The sequence below is a fragment of the Tachyglossus aculeatus genome, chromosome 2 (genome assembly GCF_015852505.1).
Source record: "Tachyglossus aculeatus isolate mTacAcu1 chromosome 2, mTacAcu1.pri, whole genome shotgun sequence".
In the NCBI taxonomy this organism is placed as follows: Eukaryota; Metazoa; Chordata; class Mammalia; order Monotremata; family Tachyglossidae; genus Tachyglossus; species Tachyglossus aculeatus.
In genome coordinates this window covers 56274702-56297285 of record NC_052067.1, presented here as the reverse complement: position 1 = coordinate 56297285, position 22584 = coordinate 56274702, and positions in this window count along the sequence as shown.

Below are 22584 nucleotides of genomic sequence, written 5' to 3'. Positions count from 1 at the left end.
GAATGGAGGTGACGCAGGAGGGGGAGAGGTGAGGGAGAGCTTTGAAACCAAAAGTGAGGAGTTTACCTTGGATACGGATGTCGACAGGCAACCCCTGGAGTTTTTTGAGGGCAGATGACATGCCTTGACCATTTCTGTTGAAAGATCATCCGGGCAGCAGAGTGAAGTAGGGACCGGAGGCGGGGAGACTGGAGGTTGGAAGATCAAATAGGAGGCTGATGCAGTATTTCGTGAAGCAATGGATGAGTGCTCGCACTGACGTGGAAACCTCTACTACTGCATAGTCACAGGGCAATGAAAGGACTATTTTTTCCCCCTCCAGGCCTTGAACAGACATCCAAAGTGAGGAGTCAAAGGAGGCCACTGGCAAATTCACCCTCATTTCTGACAAGGAATGTTTTCAGGAGAAAAACTCCAGTTTCCCTACTTTCTGTTACTCTCCCATTCAGTTCGAAACAAATTCACCTCCTTTCCTGTAGTCGATTAGTGACCTTCTTAGAAAGGATTCAATCCCTGTTTTCCTACCTTCTTAGATTAGGAGTCCCTTGGGTGACAATCTTGTATCTACCCCAGCACAGAGCACAGTGGTCGGCACACAGTCAGCACCTCGCAAAGATCCAAATGATTACCGACAGCGCCAGGATCGACAACATCCATCGGGATAGCAGAGAGTAGTGGCCACAGCAGAGGGCATTGGGAGATGGAAAGAGAACCCAGGCACTCCAACTTCCACCACCCCTTCCTTCTCCCAAGCAGATGCTCTACAACTAGAAAACAATTAACCACTCCGATTATCATCAGGGATTCTCAGGGCTTCCTCTGCTCTAAGCACGAGTGACAGAGCAAGGCTTTCAGATTGGTTAGCATCAGTGTCTCCTATGGAGGTCACATCAAAGGTTGCAGAAAATTTCTAACGACCCATTTTTCCAGTGAGGAAACGGAGGCTCACAGAGGTGAGGTGACTCGCTCACATTAAAACGGCTGGTCAGTGACAGAGCTGGGACTATCTATCAATCAAGGGTATTTCTCGAGGACTTATTCGGTGCAGAGCACTGTACTACGTACTTGGGAGTGAACTATACAACACAATTCGAGACATCCCCCGCCCATAACGAGCATTACAGGGCTCGAACCTAGGTTCTATTCTGTTATGGCTTACATCGTGGATTTTGGAAAGCCCTTTCTAGGCATCAAACACTCTTCTGTGCAATGGGGCACATACTAGTCACTGAGGGTGGGCACAGACCCTGGCCCTCAGGGGGCTCTCAGTCCCAGGAGAAGGGAAAATAGGAAAACAGAGGCACAGATAAGTTAAGTGGCTTGTCCGAGGTTATGCGGCAAGCTACTGGCCAAGCCGGGATTAGAACCCTGGTCCTCTGACCCCCAGGACCACGCTCTTTACCCTGCCCAGGCTGATTGTCTAATGCCCCCGATTTCAAGTGGCAGACCGATCGAGCGATCCCAGGCGCCTGTTCTTTCCCCTCGGCTTCGCCGCCGCTATGCCAACAGACCCCCGATTCCCCAGCTCCCCCGGCCCCCCAGACCAGGAGATAGCCCGGCCCGGCCCGCGCGGTCGGCTCCCGACGCTCGCCACTGTCGGACTCCCCTCCGGCCGCAACGTGACTCCCGAGGGACTCGAACCTAATACACGGATCCCTAGTCTACAAGTGCTTCACTCAAGCAAGGGTGTCTTTTCAAGTTGGCTTCTTAATGGTATCCATTAAGCATTTACCCTGAGCCGGTCATTTACCCTCCAAACGTCACGCTCCCCTTGTCTTTTCCACTTGAGCACGTTCCCGATAACTTCATGAGGTCGGTGGTCATCATGCGGCTTTCTGCTCTGTGCCTTTGAGGGACATTCTTTGCTTTTGCAGAGCGAAGCTACTAACGATAATGAGACAAATATTTGAAAGAACCCTCAAATACTAATACTGATGATAGCATTAGTTCAACGCTGACTTAATAACAATCATAATGGCGGCATTTACTAAGTACCAAACACTGAAGTGAGCAAGAGGGGTACACAGTTCCTGTCCCAAATAGTATCACTTGGAGGGAGTACTATTTTTCCCTCATATTAGGGAGGAAAAGAGGGTGGCCCAGAGAAGTGAAGTGACTTGTCTCAGAAAGATCAGACAGCAGACAAATGGCAGAGCCTCCGATCGAACGCAGGTCCTTTGACTACAAAGTCCGGGCTCTTGCATTAATTCATTCATTCATTCGATCGTATTTATTGAGCGCTTACTGTGTGCATGGTTCCACTAGGCCACCCTACTTCTACGGATCCTCAAGAGGAGGACCTTGCGCACCCAAGCCAAAGGGCTCCTGGGCCGCTCCTCTCCATTTTTTTGCCAAAGCTTTGAGCCAAACGGGTTTCCCTTCTCACGGAGTGAGCACGCGCTCCCATTGCGGCGGCAGGTACCCGAGTGCAGGCCAGGCGTCCGGCCCCCAGCCAGCGCTCACCTTCTTCCGACGCGCCGGTTTTCATTACGTCGGAAACGAACGAGACCTGGCCTCGCTCGACAGCCCGTCAGCTCACCGCTCGGTCACGACCACGCACCGTTCTCGTGAGGAGGCCGGTGATGGAGCAGATCCCCGCCGCGCCCGCAAACAGAGGCACCTCGAACCAAATATAAGCCTTTGTCAGAGGACAGAGAAAAGAGGTCAAGAAAGGAAGGAAACCATCCACAGACCTCTCTACTGCTTTCCCAGGGTTCCTGCCTCCGTTGCACAGGCCAGGGCCATATTCGGGGGATGGAGAGAGGTGGGTGAATAGAGGGGATGACATCCTGCCCAGAGTTCTCAAACTTCCTGGCTCGGTACTTCAGGCGCCGGCTGCATCTGTGGGTCGGTGACAGAACGAGCCGGAGACAGGAAGGCTGGAGGCCACAGTCCTCTCAAACGCTTCCCCCAGGATGCTTGGCTCTGTACATCAGGCAAAGGCTGTGTGCAGGGGGATGGCGAGAGGAGGGTGAGGAGAGGGCAAGGGAGCAACCCAGAGTCCTCTTACTGGCTTAGCCAAGTTTCCCAGCTCCGTACTTAAGGTCCAGGCTGTATTTGGTGTACCCCAAAGAGGAGGCAGGCAGGAAGACCGCGGTTTGAATAATTCCCTTCCTACAATATTCTTTTTCAAGGGTCTGGCTCAAACCCAGAGTTGAGTTTCTTCTGTCCCGTCGAAAATAAAGCTGGTTCACCGTGAGATTGTTTACTATGGAATAGATCTTTTTATTCATACTGGCCCAGTGACCTCTGGCCCAGGTAACACTGAAGTCACTGAGGATCGATCCAGCAATAGTTTGGGAATGCTTCCTGTGTGCCAGGGACTCTACTAAGCTCAAGGGAGCTGGTTGGTCTAATCCACGCCCGGCTGGAGCTTAGTGCACATAAAACGGTGTCCCGAGCACTTGGGAGAGTACAGTAAGCTAGGCGCCCTCGATCCTCGATCCCGCCCTCGAGTAGCTCACGGTCTGCCTGCAGAGCACTGAAATAAACACTGGGGAAAGCACATTAGTCGGGGAACGTCATCCCCAGCCGCAAGGACCTTACCGTCTGCTACGTGCGGGACACTGGATTGATCACCTCGGAGAGTCCGAGAGCAGCAGCAGACACAATCCTTGCTCTCAAGGAGCTGTCGGTCTAGCGGGGGAGACAGAGGGGAGGCTGGCGCATTAGAGAATGGTGCTTCCAAACTGGAACCTCAGCCGTTCGTACTAGCGTCTTCTCTGGGACCGGTGGACCGAATTTGGGGGACCCTTCTGCCCGCAAGGCAAGAAGAAATGGAAAAGCAGAGAGCCCTAGTAGATAGGCCAATGGCTTTGGAAGCATTAGGACCTGGGTTAAAATCCTGGCTCCCCCACTTGTCTGCTGTGTGACCTTAGGCAATTCCCTTAACTTCTCTGTGCCTCACTCAATTCTTGCGTCAAATGGCGATTAAAACCATGAGCCTTCTGTGGGACAGGGACTGCAGCCAACTCAATGACCTTGTACCTATCCCAGCCTTCAGTGCAATGCTGGGCACATAGTAAACTCTTTTTGGGCGGAACCGGTGACTGAGGCTTGTTGTACTATACTCGCCAAAGTCAGGAGTATAGTGCTCTACACACAGCAAGCGCTCAATAAATTCGACTGAATGAACAGAGTGAGTGCTTAACAATTACCACAATAATTAACAAGCCGTCAAATACAGTTACTTCGGGCTCTAGGCTCAGCTAGGTCACCAGCTAAACATGTTCTTCTATCACTAGCATTTACTGGGCGCTTACTCAATAAGCACTTAGAAGGGTACAGTAAAGACTTGGGAGACAGGTGCCCTTCCCACAGCGAATTTACAGTCTACCGGTGGCCTCCCAGTTTAGATCCTTCTGTGCTCGGCCCAGTTGGGCAGGCTCCAATGCAAATTGGAGCTAGAATGTTTTTGGGAAAAATATGTGGAACTATAAATCTCTTCTCGCTACAAAACGTTACTTGATGGCCTCACCATGACTGTATACACACAGTCACATGCCGCAGTCCACTGAAAACTTAGGCAATTGCTCTCAGCTGCTACCTCTCGGCATCACAAGGAACTTGTGAGCTCAACATGGGACAGATTTGACAGCAAAAAATGGTGGAATACTCAATACATCCTCTTCGATCTCAAAACCAAGTCAAAGTCATAACAGAACAATCCTCCTCTTGACTTTAAAGGCGGCACCGATTTGTGCGGTCAGCGACGCTGTCTGTGACCAACAAACCACACTTTCGGGTTCCCGGCTGTGGCTTCCTAAGGCCCCATCAGTCAGAGGATCACCCACCCTGGAGCAGACAGGGTAGAAGGGGGGTTTGGACACCAAAAACTGGGCGTGAGGCGATAGCGTCTACTTACTTTCTCGGTCAGGCTGGGCTCCCTCAGAGTGAACACTGGCTTCTCCTTACTGACCTTCAGCCTCCCAGCTGAGACCCTGCAGGGCATCTAGTGGGTGGAGCCTCCGAGAGGCGGCCCCTCTGAGCCGGCACATGCACTTAACCCTTGCCTGGAGGCGCCAGGTCTGCCCCTGCAGACCCTCTCTGCACCCTGATAGGGTTTTATTACCTCAATCCCCCTCCCGACTACTCTGTGGGAGTTAATCTTGGAGGCTGTTTCTCTATAAGTCTGAGGTATAGAGCTCTTACTCTATGCAGAGCATTGTACTAAGTGCACGGGAGAGTCCAACAGAATACCTTAGGTGCAAAGGTTTTCTGCCCACCACTTTCCTTCATTCATTCAAACAATCACGTTCATTCAATGCTTATTCCCCCAGTTTCACCACAGCCTGATTTCCCTGGCCAATTCCCACAGCCGTCTGGGGCGGCCCAATGACTGGGAAGGGGCACCGGGTCAAATGGGAGACTGGGCCCCATCCCCCACGTGGGCCACTAGGATCCTCTCCAATAATCGAGTCCGCTGGGAACAGAAATTCCGAAGCCCGGTTCGGTCCCGCCGGGGCTCCCGGGCCCAGTTCTATCCCCTCCCAGCTCCGAGGCCCAGTTCTGTCCCCCTGGGGCTCAGAAAGCCGAGAGAGGCCGTTCCCGTTAAAGACGACGGAAAGCCGGGTCTCCAGGTGGAGACGGTACGGACCCGAGAGTCAGAAAACCTGGGTTCCAATGTGGCCTCCGCCGCTAGCCTGCTGTGTGACCTTGGGTTCGGGGTCTTAAAGCCTCTCTGGGCCTCAGTTCCTTCATCTTTAAAATGGGGATTCAAAGCCTGTTCTCCCTTTCTTTAAAAAGATTATTTCTCAAGCAACCTAGTATGGGCCGGGGACTGTACGCGGTACTGGGATAGATACTAGAGAATCAAGTGGGACCGACTTCAGTATTCATCACCATTTTACAGATCAAGTAACTAAAGCACAGAGACCTTAAAGCACTTGCCAAACTTGACAGTGAGCAGACAAATCCAGGACTGTGGTCATCCCGATCTTTTCTTCTGTTCCCCAGCGCTCCGGGCAGTATTGGACTCTAAAGAAGCATTTAGACAATACAGTGACATTTATAGACTTTTATCCATCTGATGATCAGTTCCGACACAGTCCAGGTCCCGTGGGAGATTCGTTATCATAATGATAATGATAATGCTTAAGCAAAGTCTGTGTCGCTCCCGGGCCGTTGTCTAGCTAGGACGTACGCAGGTAACACGTCGGCCCAGCGCTTCATTGGGTCTCCAGGGTGTGTAGTACAGTGCTCTGCACACTGGAAAACCAAATTACAGATGACTGCATGATCGACCCTTACTTGTTTTACATGTTCTGAGGTTTACAGACATCACTAATTGTAGTTCTTTAGATCGATGCTACTGGTGCCAGTTTGTTGGCTTCGATCTCTGTGTCCCCGCTTCTAAACTGTGAGCCCAGGGTGGGCGGGGATTGTCTCTCTTTGTGTACTTTCCAAGCGCTTAATACAGTCCTCTGAGCACAGTAAACGATCAATACATACAAATGACTGACTGACTCTCCTCCCTGCTTATTTCATTTCTACTCCAGGGCGCCGAACAGTGCCGGACAAAGAATAAGCGCTGAAGAAATGAAGAGGAACTGAGCTCCACTCTCAGTCTGGCCAACACATCTGGGGCAAAAAGGAGGAAGGGGAATACTCGACCAGGAGACGCAGAAAAGCCTAGGGTCCACAGCCCAGGGCCTGGAAGTCAGAGGGACCTGAGTTCAAATTCCTGCCTTGTCCACGAGGTGCTAGGTGAGCTTACATAAGTCTCCTCACTGCTATGAGCCTCAATCGACTCCTCTGTACCATCAAGATCACTCACTAATTACGCCTACTTGCATTTGAACCGCCAGGATGGTTTGCTTGGCGTAACTCTTCATTGATTTCGATTGGGGGGATGTATGGGTATGATACTAACTCTGAGTGATACGTCAAGACCGACAAATCTGCGCCGAGAGGCAACCGTAACATCACCGACAGTTGGCCTCGTGGAAGGATCGGGCTGGGAGTCAGAGGTCCGGTTTGAATGCCAGCTCCGCTGGTCTAACGAGTGCCCTCGCGGAGGTCACTTCATTTCTCGGGCCCTCAGGACCCTCATCTGTACAAGGGGGATGAAGACCGTGAGACCTCTGTGTGACGGGGAAACGTCCACCTCGCTGAGCTTTTACACACCCCGGCCCTTAGAATACTGCTGGAGCCATAGTTAGTGCATAACGAATACCATCTTCACCACCTCAATTAGCAGAGGCTTCCTTCCCTCACCTGTAGAAGTGGATTCGATACCTGTTTTCTCTCCTACTCGGGCAGGGGAACTGGCACTGCAGCCGTCTGGTAATTGGGTCCGACAGAGTCCCGGCCTCGGGTGAGGCTCAGAACGATAATGATGATAGTGATGACTGGGAAGCCAGGGCTGGGTCCCACATGGGGAGTGGGCTAAGTTGGAGGTAGGCAGAGAACGGGTCTGCCCAACACTGTATGGGACTCTCCCAGGTGCTCTACAGCGTAATCTGCACACCAGAAGAACTTAATAAAGTTTTGCGTGACTGACTGAAGGAAGGAATGGTACTTGTTACTCACTTACTCCATCCCAGCCACTACTCTATGCACTGGGCTGAAAGCCAAGCTATGATAGTTTGGCACAGTCAATGTCCTCCATGGGGATCACCATCTTCATTCCCATTTTCCTGATGAGGTCCCTGGAGCCAAGGGAAGTGACCTGTCTAAGGTGCTACTCGGTCCGATCACATTTCCTGAGTGCTTACTACGTGCAGAACATGGCACTAATCCCTTGGGAGACTACAATAGAACAACATTAAAGACACTATCTCTGCCCCCAATAACACATTCTCTGGCCACACCACACTTACCGTCTTGAGGGAGAGATGGAGAATAATAGAAATGAATACATTACAGGTGAACGGCAGAACCGAGAGCAGACCCCAGTTCCTCGTGACTCCCGGACCTGTGCCGAGCAGCAAAAGAGCCTCCAAAATCTATTTCCTAGTCACCAAGCTTCTCGTTTCTCTCCCCTGCCTCACATTCATCACATTTATGACAAGTATACCTTTGATGGAATTTAAACGTTTGATGGAATTTCCATCGGGAAGTGAGGACAGCGGTCTGGCCTAGTGGAAGGGGCAACCGATCAATCGATCTTATCGACTGACGGCTCCCTGTCTGCAGAGCAACAGCCGGGGAGTCTAAGGACCCCGGGTCGTAAGCTCGGCTCCGGCACGTGTCTGCCGTGTGACTTGGGCCAATTCACCTGACCTCTCTGGCCCTGCGTTCACGCTTCCGGATACTGAGGCTGAAGACCGTAAGCCCCAAGTACGACAGGGACTGTGCCCAAACTCATTAGCTCAAACCCAATCCTGTGCTTGCTACTGTGCTCACAACAGAGAATGCACCTTATGAACATCCTTTAAAACAAAGAGAGGGAGGGGGCCAGGATGTAAAGTCAATCCGTCTGTTGCATTGCTGGGTTGGTCACTATGTGCTGAGCACTGGGCCCAAGCGCTTGGAACAGTACAATACAATGACCAATGGACGCGTTCCCTGCCCATGACAGACCTACAATCTAGAGGGGGAGGCAGACAATAATAGAAATAAAAATAGGACAGATATGGACATCAGTGCTGTGCAACTAAAAAGAGGGAATGATTACAGAGAGCGAGTCAGGATGACGCCGAAGGGATTGGGAGAAGATGAAAGGAGTGCTGGGTCGGGGAAGGCCCCCCAAATCCTTAGTACGGTGCTCTGCACACCATAAGCACTCAATAAATAAAACGGACTGCCTATCTGTCCTAACAGATTAACTCCAGGGCTTAGAAGAGTGCGTGACAAAGAGCAGGACTGTAGACCTGCCATTTCTAGGAAACTGACAACCGAGAGAGATAGCCAGGCTGAACCACTGAGATCCACTCCCAGTCTGGCCAACAACCTGGGGCAAGAGGGAGGAAGGCACATACTAGACCTGGAGAACTGCTGAGGCCTAGGGGCTAGTGGCCAAGGCCTGGAAGTCAGAGGGATGTGAGATCTAATTCCAGTTTTCTCCCTGAACTGCTGGGTGGCCTTGGATAAGCCCCTTCACTTCTCTAGGCCTCAAACACCTCCTCTGAAAAATGGACATCAATTCAAAATTAGTGCCTATCTACAAATGACCTTCCAGGGTGCTTTCAATGGGGTACTTCTAGGTTGATTTCGATTGGGCTGATCTAGGGGTTTGAAAACTCCTCTGATTGACAAGTACAAACCAAAATGTCTGCCCACAGACACACCGGCGCCAGAGCCCACCATTGGTCTCATGGAAGAAAGGCAGGGTTGGGCATCACTTGTCCCAGCTTTTACTCCCGGGTCCCCTCGTCTCACAGGTGACCGTGGGAAAGTCACTTCCGTACTCTGGCCCTCAGTATCCTCCTCTGTACAATGGGGATTGAGATGGTGAAACTCTCGTGGGATAGGGGAGTGCCCAACTCTATGAGCTACTATCGAACACTGCCCTTAGAACTCCGCTCGACGCATGGTGATTGCTTAACAAACACCATCGTCGACAACTCGCTGAGCCAACCCTCAGTTCCCTCATCCGTGAAACGGAGATTCGATCCCTGCCTTCTCTCCTACTCGAGCTGGGGGACGAGCACAATATCCGTCCGACGATCGGCTCGGCCACGGTCCCCGTCTTGTGTGGGCCTCAAATTCATAAGTGCTTGGCACCAAGTAAACGCTAAACAAATGACATCGTTAAGATGACGATGATGATGATGCTACTGATGCGAATTGTGGGTCTCACATGGGGCTGCGCCTAAATAGGAGGGAGGCAGGGAATGTGCCTAACCGCCATTGCAATGAGCTCTCCCAAGCACTCAGCACCGGGCTCTGCATACAGGACAAACTTAAAAAATACGACAGAAATATTGCATTCATGGACGAATGTATGAATACGGGCCAGGCAACGTTCTAAGCACTGGGGTACGTAGGAGGTAATCAGGGTTTGACACAGTCCAAGTTCCCCATGGGGTTCCCAGGCTTCATCCCCCGGTCAAAAAATGAGGTCAACGAGGCCCAGAGAAGTGAAGTCATTGCCCAAGTTTCCCGTCGGCCACTCCTTCACATTTCCTGAGTGCTTAATCCGTGCAGAACACTGTACTCGGCACTTGGGAGAGTACAATAGAGCAATATCATACACACATTCTCTGCCCACACAGAACCTACCGTCTAGAAGGCTAGAGGGTGATTAATACAAATGAATACCTGACAGGAGCGGAAGACCCGGAAATAGAACCCAGGTCCACACCCCATCCGCTAGGAAACACAACGGCTGGCACAAGAGCCTGCAAATAACATTTCCTAGACTTAGGCCTTCTCATGTCTCTTCCCTGCCTGGCATTCGTCACATTTATGAGACCAAAAATCTTGATATTAGACAGCGCGGAAATAGAACAGTCGACACGGGGGTTTCTGAGACACCACTTTGTACGCTCCCTATAGACAAAGAACGTACTGGCTATTTCCATTGCATTCCCCAAATGGTTAGTGCCGGAAACTCTGCACATAATAAGCGTTCAGTCAATTTCTTTGACGGATGTTAAACCTCCATTGTGGGGGAAGGGGTGTGGCCTAGTGGAAAAACTACCAATCACGCAGTCACATTTCTCGAGGGCTTACCGTGTGCGGGTCACCGGCAGAGGAGTCGGACGCATGGGTTTCTCATCTCAGCTCCGCCAACCGTCTGCTGTGTGACCTTGGGCGAGTCACTTCACTTCTCTGGCCTTCGGTACGCTCGTCTGTTCAATGGAGATAAACGCTCTGAGACCCATGCGTGACAGGGAACTTTCAAATGTCCACCCAACATTCACCCTTCCCCCCTTCAAAGCCCTACTGAAGGCTCATCTCATCCAGGAGGCCTTCCCAGACTGAGCTCCCCTTTTCATCAGCTCACCCCACTACCCCACATTGCCTCAACTGGCTCCCTTGGCTCTACCCCCCACTGCCTCACAGCACTTGTGTGTACATGCACCTACCTATAATTCCATTTATTTGCATAGACACTACAGTGCTTGACACATAGTAAGTGCTTAACAAGTACCATCATCATCCCATCACCTAGCAGAGCCTTACTTCCCTCATCTGTACAACCGGGATTCAACCCCCGTGTTCTCTCCTACTCGGGCTGTGGGACGAGCACTGCTATAGTCCCTGACCCTTGTGGGGCTCGTAACCACAATGCTGATTAGGCTGATGATGATGATGACAAGTAAGCAAAGTCTCTGTCCCACATGGGGTGTGGTGTAAGTAGGACATAGGTAGGGATCCTGTCTGTGCAACGCCGTATGAGACTCTCCCAAGCGCGTGGTACAGTGCTCTGCACACAGGAAGAACTTCCAAAATATGACTGAATGCTCTACCCTTACTAGTTTCACGTGTTCTGATGTTTACACCTGCCACTGATTCTATTAATTCATACCGAGGCTACCCATGCCTGTTTGCTCATTTCAATGTCTGTCTCCACGCTTCTAGACTGTGAGCCCGTTGTGGGCAGGCACTGTCTCTCCTTGTGTCCTTTCCCAGGGCATAGTACAGTGCTCCGCACACAGTAAACGGTCAATACATTCAAATAACTGACTGACTCGCCTACCTGATTACTTTGTATCTACTCCAGTGCTGAAAAGCGTGTATGACCGAACGGTTAGAGCTGAACAAATGCCATTCAAACGAAATCACAGAAAAACAAAGACAGCCAGGCTGAAGAGGAACTAAGCTCCATTCCCAGTCTGGCCACCAACCCTGGAGCTGAGAGAGGATGGGGAATACTCTACCAGGAGATGCTGCGAAGCCTAGGGCCCAGAGCCCAAGGCCTGGAAGTCTGAAGGACCTGAGTTCGAATTCCAGCTTGGTCCCTGCTCTGCTGGGTGACCTTAGATAAGTCTCTTCACTTCTCTGAGCCTCATTCACCTCATCGGTTCTATCCAGGTCAAAAGCCAATTAACACCTATTTCTACTTGCAGCTCCGGGATGATTTCATTAGGGTTATTTCTTGGATGATTTCAACTGGGGTGGACTAGGGCTTGGACAAAACCTCTGAATGACCAATAAAGGCCAAATATTTGGACCACAGAAACTACGGCAAAATAGCCAACGGTTGGCCTCTTGGGGTTTTCTGGGGAAAATTCGGGGTTGATTTCCATTGGAGTTTGACAAAATATCCAGGTTGTAACTACAGACCAAAACGTCTGCCCAGAGGAGCACCAGCACGGGCTCGGGAGTCCGAGGTCATGGGTTCTTATCCCAGCTCTGACGCTTGTCAGCTGTGTGATTTTGGGCAAGTCACTTACCTTCCCTGAGCTTCAGTGACCTCCTCTGTAAAATGTGGATTAAAACTGTGAGAGCCCCTGGGTGGACTACCTCATTACCTTGCATCTACCCCAGCACTTAGAACAATGCTTTGCACCGGGTAAGCACTTAGGAAATGCCTTCCTCATTATTCTTAAAATACCTTCGACTAGTGGCCTCAGAAAAGGAATGTTGGGCTGGGGGACAGGGGATCTGGATTTGAATTCCGTCTCCACTCGTCTGCTGGGTGACCTCGGGGAGGTCCCTTGACTTCTCTGTGCCTCATGACCCTCCTCTGTAAAATGGGGATCAAGACAGTGAGACCTCTGGGGGGCAGGGAAGTGCCCAACTCAATGTGTTTGACGCCTAGGAAGGGCTTAACTAATACCATCAGCAGCACCTCACTGAGCCAAGCCTTAGTTCCCTCATCTTTTAAAACGGACCTTCGCTCCCTGCTTTCTCTCCTACTCGGGCAGAGGGACCAGCACTGTGGCCACCTGATAATCGGGTCAGGCACAGTCCCTGTCCTGTGTGAGGCGTATAATCATGACGCTGATTAGGACGCTAGTTGAGCGAAGTCTAGATCCCACATGGGACGTAGTCGAAGTAGTAAGTAGGCAGGGAAGGTGTCCCCACCGTTATCATGGACTCTCCCAAGCACTCAGCACAGTGCTCGGCTCACAGGAAGAACATAATGAATAAGACCGAATGAACATATGAATGGTATCTCTTAAGTCCTTACTACGGGCCAGGCAGCGTTCTAAGCGATGGGGTACAGATGAGGTCATCACGGGTTTGACACGATCCAAGTTCCCCATGGGGCTTACAATCTTAATCACCGTTTTACATATGAGGTCCCCGAGGCCCAGAAAACTTTAGTGAGTTGCCTAATCTCCCCTTCGGTCAGCAAAGCACATTTACTGAGCACTCACAATGTGCTGAACACCGTACTAAGCACTTGGGAGAGTACAAGAGAACAGTTTAATAGACACATCCTCTGCCCACTACGAAGAAACAGGGTAGAGGGGGAGACAGACATTAATATAAACACATACATTACAGATGAGCGACAGGGCCGGGAATAGAACCCGGGTCCCCCCAACTGCCAGGCCCGTGCCTTCTCGGCTAGAAAACAAACCGAGCAGCAGAAAAGCCAACAAATCCCATTTCCTACTCGCAAACCTTCTCCTTTCTCTCCCCTGCCGCACATTTGTCACATTTATGAGGCCAAAAATATTGCTGTTCAGATGAGCAGTAATATAGACTCAAACACTGGTGTTCTAGACTCCAGACTGGAAGCTCCTTATGGGCAGGGAACGTGTTTGCTCATTTTAGTGCATGTTGCTCTCCCAAGTGCTTCAGACGGTGCTCCGCCCCTGGTCAGCATTCAATAAATACCTTTGATGGAATTTTCTTCGGCATGTGGGGGAAGGGGTGTGGCCTCGTGGAAAGAGCAACCGATCAATCGGTCCAATTTACGGAGGGCTTACTGTGTGCAGAGCACCAGCCAGGGAGTGAAAGGACTGGGGTCCAAAGCTCAGCTATGACACTTGTCTACCGGGTGCCCTGCAGCTAGTCACTTCGCCTCTCTGGGCCTCAGTTCTCTCTTCTGGAACTTGGGGATGAAGACTATAAGCCCCACATGGGACAGGGACTGTGCCCAACCTCATTAGGTCGTACCTACTCCGGAGCTCAGAGCGGTGCTCGAAACAGAGTAAGCACCTCAGCGATGTCATTTAAAACATAGAGAGGGAGGGGGCCGGGCTGAAACCTCAATCAGTCCGTTTACTTTATGGAGTGCTTAATATGCGCACAGCATGGGGCCACTCACTTGGGAAACTGCAGCAGAACATTAAATGGACACATTCCCTGCCCACAACGAGCTTACGGGCTAGAGGGAGAGACAGACAATACTAGAAACACATTAATGAGAAATATGGACATAAGTGCTGTCAGACTGGGAGGAGGGGATGAATTAAAGGAGCGAGTCAGGGTGAGGCCGAATGGAGTGGGAGAAGAGGAAATGAGGGCTTAGTTGGGGAAGGCCTCCCAAGGCCTTAGTACAGGGCTCTGCACACAGTAAGCGCTCAATAGATACAATGGACTAACTGTCCAGACAGATTAACCTGTACATACTCCAGGGCATAGGACAGTGCTTGACAAAGAGTAATCGCTGTACAATTGCCATTCCAAAGAAACAGAAAAAACCAAGAGAGAGCCAGGCTGAAGAGGAGCTGAGCTCCACTCCCAGTCTGGCCAACCAAACTGGGCCAAGAGGGAGGAAGGGGAATATTGTACCTGGAGAAGTGGTGAGGCCTAGGAGCTACAGTCCAAGGCCTGGAAGGAAGAAGGACCTGAGATCCCATTCCAGCTTTGTCCCTAGCCTGCTGGGTGACCTTGGAGAAGACCTTTCACGTCTCTAGGCCTCAGTCAACTCATCTGAAAACTGGACATCAATTAGATAGTATTGCCTTTTTCTACTTGAACTTCCAAGGCGATTTCCTTGGGGCAATTCTGGGTTGATTTCTATTGGGGTGATCTAGGAGTTTGACCTAACCTCGGAATGATAAGTAAAGACTGACAAGTCTGCCCAAAGTTTCACTGGCAACAGAACCGACCGTTGGCCTCGTGAAAGGAAGGCGGGGTTGGGAACCAGAGGTCCCGTCATTTAATCCCGGCTCTCCTCATCTCCTGGGTGATCGTGAGAGACTCACTTCACTGCTCTGGGCCTCAGGATCCTCAGCTGAAAACTGGGGAATCAGACTGTGAGACCTCTGTGGGACAGGGAAGTTCCCAACTCCATGAGCTATTATCTACCACGGCCCTGAGAACACTGCTGGACACATAGTAAGTGCTTCACAAACGCCATGATTATCACCTCACTGAGCCAAGCCTTAGTTCCCTCATCTGTCAAACGATTATTCGATCCCTGCTTTCTCTCCTACTCAGGCTGTGGGACTAGCACTGTATCCGTCCGATAATAATACTGATAACAATGGTATTTGTTAAGCGCTTCCTATGTGCAAAGCACTGTTCTAAGAACTGGGGAGGTTACAGGGTGATCAGGTTCCCCCTCTGGAGGCTCACCGTTTTAATCCCCATTTTTCAGGTGAGGTAACTGAGGCACAGAGAAGCTACGTGACTTGCCCACAGTCACGCGGCTGAAAGTTGGCGGAGCCGGAATTTGAACCCACGACCTCCGACTCCAAGGCCCACGCTCTTTCCACTGAGCCACGCTGTCCGATGATCGGGTCCGACACGGTCCCTGTCTCATGTGGGGCTTATATGCTAAGTGCTTTGCACATAGTAAGCACTTAACAAATGACATCGTTATGATGCTGATGATGATAAGCCAGCAAAGTCTAGGTCCCACACGGGCCGAAGCCAAAATAGGACCGAGGCAGGGAACGTGTCTGGCCGCCGTTGCACTGGGCTCTCCCAAGCACTCGGCACAATGAACTTAATACATACAATTGAATGAATGAATGTTTGAATGATATCTGTTACGCACTCACTACGGGCCAGGCACTGTTCTAGGCACTGGTGTACACAGGAGGTGAACATGGTTTGACACAGTCAAAGATCCCTACGGGGCTCCCAATCTTAATCCCCACTACAGAAAAAGACGTCACTGAGGCCCAGAGAACTGATGTCATTGCCCAATTTTCCCGTCAGTCCGTCAATCACATTTCCCGCGTGCTTACTACGTGCGGAACACTGTACTAAGCAGTTGGGAGAGTACAATAGAGCAATAGCTGAGACTCATTCTCCGCCCAAAATGAACTTTCAGTCTATAGGGGTAGGCGGAGAGGCTTAGAAATGCCTTCATGACCGAGGAGCACCAGACCCGGAAATAACACCAAGGTCCTCCCGCCACCCAGGCCTGTGCCCTATCCACTACAGCCTCGAAATCCCAGTTCCCACCGGGAAGCCTTCTCAGGTCTCTTCCCTACCTCACATTCGTCACCTTTACGATGCCAAAAACTTTGAGGTTCTAAGAAGCGGAAAGAGGAAATTAAAAAGGCTGGTTTTTTAGACAACACACTGTAAACTCCTTAGACACCCGAAACATATTGGCTAATTCTATTGCTTCCTACTCCAAGTGCTTAGTACAGTGCACTCTGCAGAGATTAATCCTTGAATAAATACCTTTGAACCTTCTTTACTCTGTCTGTGGGGGAAGGGGCGAGGGGAAAAAGCAGCTGAGCACTCAGTAAAATACATCAAGGGTTTACGCTGGGAAAGTCACCCGCTGGAGAGTCAGATGACTTGGGTTCTAATCTCAGCTCCTCCGTCAGCTGTGTGACCTTGAGTAAGTGACTTCACTTCTCTGGCCTTCAAGATGCTCCTCTGTAAAATGGAGATTAAGACTGTGAGACCCCTGTGGGGCAGGGTTCTTTCCAATGTCCACCAAACAATCACCCTTCTCCCCTTCAAAGCCCTACTGAAGGCTCCCCTCCTCCAGGAGGCCTTCCCACACAGAGTCCCCCTTTTCAGCAGCGCCCCTGGCGCTACCCCACATTGCCCGAACTGGCTCCCTTGGCTCTACCCCGCCCTGCCCCACAGCACTTGTGTATATATGTAAATACCTACACTGGGATTTCTTTTCATTTAAAAAACAGTGCTTGACCCATACTAAGTGCTTAACAAATACCATCCTCATCACGTAACATAGCAGAGCATTACTTCCCTCATGTTAAAAACACAGATTCAACCCCTGTTTTCTCTCCTACTCGGGCTACGGGGCAAGCACTTTTATAGTCCCTGCCCCTTGTGGGGCTCAGAACCGTTATGATGATGATGATGATGATGGTGATGACAATTACGAGAAGTCAGTGTACCAGGTGGGGTGTAGTCTCAGTAGGACACAGGTACGAAACATTTCCGCGCAGCGCCGTTTTGGACTCTCCCAAGTGGTCGTTACAGTGCTGCACCGTCAGGAAGAACTTCATAAACATGACCGAAGTGATCTAGCCTTCCTTGTTTGACGTGCTCTGGTGTTTAGACATACCACCGATTCTAGTGTTTTCTATTGATGGTTCCGGGTGCCAGTTGGCTGGTTTTGATGTCTGTCTCTCCAGGTCTACCCTGTGAGCCCGTTGTGGCCAGGGACTGTCTCTCTTTGTGTACTTTCCAAGCGCTGAGTACTGTGCTCTGCTCACAGTAAACACTCAAAATTTACCAGTGACTGACTGACTCTCCTACCTGATTAGTTTGTATCTACTCCAGGGCTTAAAACAGTGCAGGACAAAGAGTAAGCACTGAAGAAATGCCATTCAAATGAAAGAGAAATAAAGAGAGAGGAAGCCAGGCTGAGGAGGAACTGAGCTCCATTCCCAAGCTGCCCAACACCCCTGGAGCTAAAAGGAGGAAGGGGACTGGTCTGCCAGGAGAGGCGGAGAGGTCTGGGGCTACAACCCCAGGCCTGCCAATCAGAAGGACCAGAGTTCTAATTCCAACTCTGTCCCTGGTCTGCTGGGTGACCTGAAATAAGTCTCTTCACTTCTCTGGGCCTCCATCACTTCATCTGTCAAAATCGAGATCAATCCAAAATTTTCGCCTACTTATAATTCATTCATTCTTTCATTTATTCAATCGCATTTATTGAGCGCTTACTGTGTGCAGAGCACTGTACTAAGCGCTTGGGAAGGACAAGTTGGCAACATCTAGAAACGGTCCCTACCCAGCAGCGGGCTCCCAGTCTAGAAGGGGGAGACAGACAACAAAATTAACAAGTGGAGGAGCCGTGATTTGAACCCATGACCTCCGACTCCAAGGCCCAGGCTCTTTCCACTGAGCCACCCTGCTTCCATAGGACTGTGAGCCCCACGTGGGACAACCTGATCACCCTGTATCCCCCCCAGCGCTTAGAACATTGCTCTGCCCATAGTGAGCGCTCAACAAATACCATTGTTATTATTAACAAACCCCGTCATCATCGTGCAGAGCACTGTTCTAAGCGCTGGAGAGCTCACAAGGTTATCAGGTTGCCCCACGCGGGGCTCACAGTCTTAATCCCCATTTTACAGATGAGGTAACTGAAGCACAGAGAAGTGCAGTGACTTACTAATAATAATGATAATAATGGCATTTATTAAGCACTTCATTGAACCTCCAGGATGATTTCATTGGGGTGATTTCTGGTTGATTTCGATAGCGGTGATCTAGGGGTTCGACAACACCTCTGATTGATAGGTTGACAGAAAAGTCCGCCCACTGAAACACCAGCTACATACCCGACCGTTGGCCTAGTGGAAGGAACGCTGGCCCGGGAGTCCGAGGTTTTGGCTTCTTATTCCGGCTCCGCTCGTCAGCTGGGTGACCTCAGGTGCGTCACTTCACTTCTCTGGTTCTCAGTTCTCTCATCTGTAAAATGGGTGATTCAGACTGTGGCCTCTCTCTGGGACCAGGAAGTGTCCAACTCGATGAGCTCGTATTTAGCCCGGCACTTAGGACAGTGCTGAACAGATAGTGAGAGCTTCACATATACCATCATCGCCACCTCACTTAGCAGAGCCTTAGTGCCCTCATCTGGAAAAGGGGATGCGATCCCTGTTTTCTATCCTACTCGGGAAGCGGGACAAGCACCGTAGGCATCTGATGATCGGGTCCGACAAAATCCGTGTCCCGTTTCGGGCTCAGACTCGTACTGATGATGGAGATGATAGTTAGGCCAAATCTGCGTCTCTCCTGGGGAATAGGCAAAGTTGGAGGTAGGCAGGGAACGTGTCGGTCCACCATTGTTTGGACTCTCCCAGGTGCTCGGCCCAGTGCCCTGCACTCAGGAAGAACCTAACAAATATGACTGACTGAAGGAATTAATGGTACTGGTTATTCTCTTACGCCATCCCAGGCACTGTTCTAGGCACTGGGTGACCAGAGAGGCAATCACGGTTCGACACAGTCACTGCTCGCCATGGGGCTCACGCTCTTCATTCCCATTTTACAGATCCTCATCATCATCTATCGTATTCATTGAGCGCTTAATGTGTGCAGAGCACTGTACTAAGCACTTGGGAAGTACAAAGTGGCAACAGATACCAACAGTCCCTACCCAACAGTGGGCTCACAGTCAAAAAGGGGGAGACAGAGAACAAAACCAAACATACTCACAACATAAAATACATAGAATACATATGTACCAGTAAAATAAATACATAAATAAATGGAGTGAAAAATATGTGCTACCATATATACATATATACAGGTGATGGGGGGAAGGGAAGGAGGTGGGGGGGGGGGATGGAGAGGAGGGTCAGGGGGAGAGGAAGGAAGGGGCTCAGTCTGGGAAGGCCTCATGGAGGAGGTGAGCTCTCAATAGGGCCTTGAAGGGAGGAAGAGAACTAGAGGCCCAGGGAAGTGAGGTTACTTACCTAATGTCCCCCTCCGTCACTCACTCCCCTTTCCTGAGCGGTGACTACGTGGAAAAGACTGCATTCAGCACTTGAGAGAATACAAGAGAACGATTTAATGCACACACTCTGAGCCCACAACGAACTTTCAGCCCAGAGGGGGAGACGGACATTAATAGAAATGAATACATTACAGCTGAACAGCAGAGCCGGGAGTAAAACCCAGGTCCTCCCGACTTCCAGGCCCGGGCCCTATCCTCTAGGGAAGAAAACGAGCGGCAAAAATGCCTCAAAATTCCATTTCCTACTGGCAACCCTTCTCATTTCTATTCCTTGCCTCACATTTGTCTCTTTGATGAAGACACAAATATAGAAATCCTCATAAGCAGAAATGGGAAAATCAATAAAGCTGGTGGGTTTCGACTCAAGACTGTCAGCTCCTTATGGGCAGGGAATGTGTTTGCTCTTTCCATTGTCCTCCCCAGGGTGCTTCGTACAGTGCACCCTGCACCTAGTAAGCACTCAATAAATACCTGTGATGGATGTTTCACCACTATGTGCAGGAAGGGCTGTGCCCTCGTGGCAACAGCAGCCGATCGATCAGTCGTGTTTACTGAGGGCTTACTGTGCGCAGCTCACCATCCGGGGAGTCCGAGGACTTGGGGTCGAAGCTAGGCTCCGCCTCTTGTCTGCTGTGACTTCTTTGGGCAGGTCACTTCACCTCTCAGAACCTCAGGTACCTCTTCTGGCAAATGGGGATGAGGACCACATGCCCCATGTAGGACTGGAACTGTGCCCAACCTCATTAGCTTGTACCTACTCCGGTGCTTCTGACAGTGCTCAAAACAGAGTAAGCACCTCACAAGCATCCTTTAAAACCAAGAGACGGAGGGAACCGGGCTGAAACTTCAAACAGTCAGTCGTATTACTGGAGTGCTTACGGTGTGCAGAGCACTGGGGCAAGCGATTGGGCGAGTAACATAGAACAATATAAGGGAACATTCCCTGCCCAGTAAGAGCTTACGGTCTAAAGGGGGAGACAGACGAAAATGACAGACACGGACATAAGTGCCGTGGGGCCGGCAGGAGGGGATGAATACAGGGAGAGAGTCAGGGTGAGGCAGAAGGGAGTGGGAGAAGAGGAAATGAGGGCTCAGTCGGGGAAGGCCTCCCAAGGGCTTAGTACAGTGATCCGCACACCTTAGGTGCTCGATAAATACCACTGACTGACTGCCTATACTAGTGGATTCACTTGTACTGGCGTCAGTGTTTACAACAGTGCTTGACAAAGAGTAAGCCCTAAAGAAATGCCATTTCAAAGAAACAGAAAAACATTGGGGGGGACAGGCTGAAGAGAAACTGAGCTCCACTCCCAGTCTGACAAATCTGGGGCTAGAAGGAGGAAGGGGAATACTCTACCAGGAGAAGTGGCCGGGCCTAGCTGGTAGAGCCCCCGGGCTGGAAGTCAGAAGACTGTGAATTCGGATTCCAGCTTGGTCCCCGGTCTGCTGCGTGACCTTGGATAGGTGTCTTCACTTCTCTGGACCTCAGTCAATTCATCTTTAAAATGGAAAGCAATCCCAAATTACTGTCTATTGATACATGACCCTCCAGGATGATTTTAGTGGGGCTCTTTGGGGTTGAGTTCGATCTGGGTGATCTAAGGGTACGATTAAACCTGTGAATGATAAGATCGACAAGTCTTCCCTTAGAAGCCCCGGCAACAGAGCCAACAGTTGGCCTGGTAAAAGGAATGCAGGCTGGAGTCAGAGGTTCTGGCTTTTAAACCCGGCTCCTCTCGTCTGCTGGGTGACCCTGGGCGAGTCCCTTCACTTCTCTGGCCCTCAGTACCCTCCTCCGTAAAATGGGCATTAAGACTGTGAGACCTCTGTGGGACAGAGAAGTGTCCAACCCGACAAGCTTGTATCTACCCCGGCCCTTAGAAGAGAGGTGGGCACCAAATAAGTGCTGACCAAATTCCCTCATGATGACCTCACTTAGCAGAGCCTTAGTTCCCTCATCTGGAAAACAGAGAGTCAATCCCTGCTTTTTCTACTACAATGGCTGTGGGATAAACACTGTACCCATCTGACGATCGGGTCGGACACCATCCCTCTTTCTTGTGGGGCTCAGAATCGTGATGATGATGCTGATGATGATGATGACAGTTAAGCCAAGTCTGGGTCCCACATGGGGCGCAGTGTAAGTTGAAGGTAGGCAGGGCATATGTCTGCCCATCACCGTTATTGGACTCTCCCAAGTGCTCGGGACAGTGCTCGGCACTGATGAAGAACTTAATACGACAGAATGAATGCAATGAATGGTATCGGTTACTACGGGCCGGGCACCGTTCTGAAAGCTGGGTACATATGAGGTAATCGTGATTTAACAAACTCCAAGTTCTCCATGGGGCTCACAATCTTATTCCCCATTATGATGAAGAAACGTGGCTCAGTGGAAAGAGCACGGGCTTGAGAATCAGAGGTCATGGGTTGCAATCCCACCTCGGCCACTTGTCAGCTGCGTGACTTTGGACAAGTCACTTAGCTTCTCTGGCCCTCAGTTACCTTTCATCCATTCATTCTATCGTATTTATTGAGCACTTACCGTGTACAGAGCACTGTAGTCAGCACTTGTTAACTACAAGCCGGCAATTTGTAAGAGACAATCCCTACCCAACAGTGGGCTCACAGTCTAGAAAGGGGAGACTGAAAACAAAACAAAACATATTACCACCATAACATCCATAGCATGTCTACAAATACAACAACAAATAGAATACTAACTACCTACAAACATATATACATATATACAGGTGCTGTGGGAGGGGGAAGGAGGTAAGGCGGGGGTGATGGGGAAGGGGAGGAGGAGGGGAGGAAGGAGGGGGCTCGGTCTGGGAAGGCCTCCGGGAGGAGGTGAGCTGTCAGTAGGGCTTTGAAGGGAGGAAGAG